We start from the raw sequence: 4,471 nt of genomic DNA on the forward strand, positions 1-4,471 counted from the left end.
TGTCCAAAATGTCATTTTTGGTATTTGGATATATATGTATATGTAATATGAGTAAATACTCAGTGGTTGTGAACATACAATGAAGCACTAATCAAGCACACAATGAAATACATGCTACTATAGTGTCTAAGCAATTATTCAACCTCTTGTCTTGTAGAGAACCAACAAAGAACCAAAAATAAATATAAATAAATAAATAAAATTATATATATATATATATATATATATATATATATATATATATATATATATATATATATATATATATATATATTGAGCCATGATTGTCCTACTTTTGGGTTGATTTGATAGTGACCATTGTATACTTTGGGATCGATTGAAGCAATGAAGCTTAAAGGAGATGTTTAGAGTAGGTAATGAGCATAGGATGAACACTACCATCATATCAGGTGAAAAATCTTTCCATAGCATGCTTCGAAACTAAGTGGATACACAAAATATACATGGGTATTTGTTTTGTTATTTTGGGAAGTATATATTGTCTTAGCATACCTTAAAATGATGTTGTTTCTTTCAAGACAAATGAGTATTAACCTTTCCTATCTTGTTATTCTAGCCTTTTTGGGTTCAAGTTTGCCTCAGGTCTTCTCGATTAAAGTGTTTTCTAATATAGCCCAGGGCACAAGCAAAAGTAGTGAAAGATGTGGGAATGCCTCAATTCCATATCCTTTCTATATCAATTCAAGGCATTGTCAGCTGGATGGATTCAAATTGCAATGCTATAACAATACTACAAGGATTTAAGTGAACAATATTTACTATAATGTCCTTAGTTTCTCATCAGATGGGATCATCATCGATCCTCTCTAATATTCCTATCCTAAAAACCTCAAGGGCTTCAGTGTCAAAGGCATGAAGAATTATGCAAATTCTGTCAGCAACTTTCTCTAGTTGTCTGACTGCAAGAACACTACAGGTTGTCTGCTGAAGTGCAATATTCCTTCCATGCAGCACTACAATGAGCAGTGCATGTTTGATAGGAAATTTTTCTATCCCCTTTTGAATGCAACAATATGGCACCATGGAGATGATGACTTTTCTCACTTCTCCTAGTTGCAGTTCCAGAGTTTCATTAGTTGGATACTCACTCCCACATTGACCCATTTGGATGCAAAGTGTGGGCTAAAGTGGGAGTTGGGTGTTATGGGAACTTTTTGATGATGTTCACTATGACCCCAATGTGGTCTATCAACATGTGGTAGATGTAACTGACAATGTGAGGTGTGCTTCTAAAGATGGCTATCAAGGAGATGGGTTTGGTCAAGGCACTGGATACATAAGAGTATGCAAAAGGCATGGTGAGAAGGCATATGATAAGGAATGTAAAAGAGATCACAATGCCTAACTATGAATCAAAGTTACAGTATCATCTTATCATCAGTAATATTTTCCATCCCTTGGTGCAAACCCACAAAGGAGATTTATTCATAAAAATATTTGTACTTAAGGATCTATACAACACAATCTATTTTTCTAGTTTGTTTTCAATAAAAGGATTGGTCTTGTTTTCTTAGGAATACATCCTTTGTACCCTATCTACAACATACCCAGAATCCAATTCAGTCCACTTTCCCAAAATGAAACAAAGTCAGCCACAAAATCCTTTAAAAAGGAAGACAGAGAAAGATGTTGCAAGGTTTACGGCATACAACAACACTTTCAAAATGGTAGATAGCTATGTTAAATTTTTAAGAGTGCAGGCTTCTACACAATTGGGTAAGTTGTAAGTAAGAGCACAAAATAATTCATCCCTTGGAAGAAAGGACTAATGGATTTTACAAAAGATGATCCCTAAAGAAAGAAACTATCCCTAGTATCTAGATCCATAAGTACAAATTCTTTTATCATTTAATATCCTAATGTGGGTTTTCACCAAGGGATGGAAAATGTTTCCAACAATAGGAAATCTGGTTGACAATAAAAGGTAATGTAAGTTGGATTTGCAGGGAGGCATAGGGGTCACAAAACCACAAGGTATGTTCCTGTCATCTGTTGGTCAGAGTAGCTCCACATCAAGACAAGCCACAAATTGAAGAAGCAAAGTAGTGGTGACTGAGGCCAATTCAATTTTGTCTCCTGCTATAGATATGAGCTCATTTTCATTCTGCAATGTTATGGGTCAACAATGCTCTCTAGTAGGTTCCAAAGGTCTCAAGCTCTGAGTCACTAACCATGGTGCATCAAATTCTAGTAAGTATGAAGTTACATTGAAAGGCACTAATGTGTCTCTCTTAATAAGGGTAGAAAGCAGTTGTTGAGGTTGATAATAAAAGCTTTATAGCTTTACAACTTTATAATACAATACAATACACATAATACATAATACACAAATAGAGATACAAAGTAGTTGTTGAGGTTGATAATAGAAGCTTTCTAGCTTTACAACTTTATAATACAATACAATACACATAATACATAATACATAATACACAAATAGAGATACAATGGAATATTCCCCTCCCATTAAATTGCTAGTTTGATTTGAGATTAAACCTGAAATCGAAGATGCTCTATTTTTTCATCCAAAAGTTCTATCTTTTCACCATGGTCAAGGACCTATAAATCCAAGAACAATTGTTACCTAAAAGGCTATACAAAAGTAGGAAAACTATAAATTAAGATTAAAAGAAACATTACATAAATGGAAGCACGTTCTACACCCTGTAATGGACACAAATCCAACAGCAAACAATTTATCCCCAAAGGATCCAAATATTGTACAAGCTGAGTAATTTCCTTCCATAAAATGAAAAAGAAAAAGATATATGTATATGTTGGCACAAATCTATAAATGCTTGACATTAGTCGGATACCAAGGTTTTATCTTCTCAAATAGATTCCAGATAAATGATTGGAATAGTAGGAAAAAAATTAACTGCTTTATAATAAGAGGTGATTTATTGGTTCTTGGGTAGAATGCCATTTGTTGCAAATCATAGGAACAAAATAGTTCTCTGCAATTCCCAAATTATTGGTTGCATGCAAATCTTTGGTTAGATGTTAAAAGAACATTTTCCCTAGGAAAACTGAAGCACTTGGAGCATCCTTCTCTATTTTTCCTTTTGAGGGAATATTGTGGTTGGCATTGTTTCAAATTTTGGAGATAATTTGAACTTTTAAGTGTGTTTGGGTATGTGTGAGGTAGTATACAAAAACATGTTCCTTTGAAGAAATGACCATTGTGCCTTGTGAATAAAGCACACTTTGAATTTTGAAAAGATAGGTTATGTTGCATAGGCCCTTTCGTGAATTTTTACCAATGGATGGCAAAGGGGATGCTAAAAATAAAAATGATAATAGAAAAGGTGGTTGAAAATAACATAATAATGTAACTTATATTTGTTGGGAGCATTGCTCTGTCGGGATCACAAAACCACAAGATATGTGTCCGTCCTTTGTTGGTCAAAGTAATGGCACATTGAGTTGAGCACCAGGAAGCAGGGGTGGTTGAGGTTGATCCAACACTAGTGTACACCTCTGTCTATTGTCACCACTGCTTGCCTACTACTGAAAATTGGGCAATATGCTGATGCTATAGTTATGTTATCCCAATGCCTACCAATGCATCTAAGTTATCGTATCATCTTATTTTTAGTAATATTTGCCATCCTTTCGTGCAAACCCAAAAAGGAGATTTATTAATAAAAATATTTCTACTTAAGCATGTATACAACACAGTCTAGTTTTCCAATGTGTTTTCAATAAAAGGATTGGTCTTGTCTTCTAAGGGATACATCCTTTGCACTCTATCTACAACATACCCATAATGCAATTCAATCCGCTTTCCCAATATGAAACAAATTTAGCCATTAAATCCCCTCAAAAGGAAGACATATAAAGATGTTGCAAGGTTTATGGCATACAACAACACTTTCAGAATGGTAGATAGCTACGTTAAATTTTTAAGAGTGCAGGCTTCAACACAATTGGGTAAGTTGTAGGTAAGAGTACAAAATAATGCATACCTTGGAAGAAAGGATTGATGGATTGTATAGAATATGATCCCTGAAAAAATAAACTATCCCTAGATCCATAAGTACAAATAATTTTATCAATAATCTCCTAATGTGGGTTTTCTCCAAGGGATGGAAATTTTTTCTAACAATAGGAAAGGTAGTTGACAATAAAGGGTAATGCAAGTTGGATTTGAAGGCAGGCATAGGGATCATAAAGCCACAAGGTATGTGCCTACCATCTATTGGTCAAAGTAGCTGCACATCAAGACAAGCCACAGATTCAAGAAGGCAAGTAGCGGTGACTGAGGCCAATTCAATTTTATTTCCTGCTGCAGATATGAGCCCATTTTCATTCTACAATGGTATAGGTCAACAATGCTCTCTAGCAGGTTCCAAACGTCTCAAGCTATGAGTCACTAACCATGGTGCATCAAATTCTAGTAAGTAAGAAGTTACATTGAAAGGAATTAATGTCTCTCTCTTGATAAGGGCAA

At 34.7% G+C, this 4,471-nt stretch overlaps 1 pseudogene; it reads left to right on the forward strand.

The window, feature by feature from the left end:
• The first annotated feature begins 543 nt into the window (after positions 1 to 543).
• On the forward strand, positions 544 to 1,366 carry LOC149254066 (probably inactive receptor-like protein kinase At2g46850; annotated as a pseudogene).
• Positions 1,367 to 4,471: the final 3,105 nt, after the last annotated feature.

Source organism: Pinus tabuliformis, chromosome 7, assembly GCF_031772625.1.
Source record: "Pinus tabuliformis cultivar Carrire ecotype Pingquan chromosome 7, CPIR1, whole genome shotgun sequence".
Lineage (NCBI taxonomy): Eukaryota > Viridiplantae > Streptophyta > Pinopsida > Pinales > Pinaceae > Pinus > Pinus tabuliformis.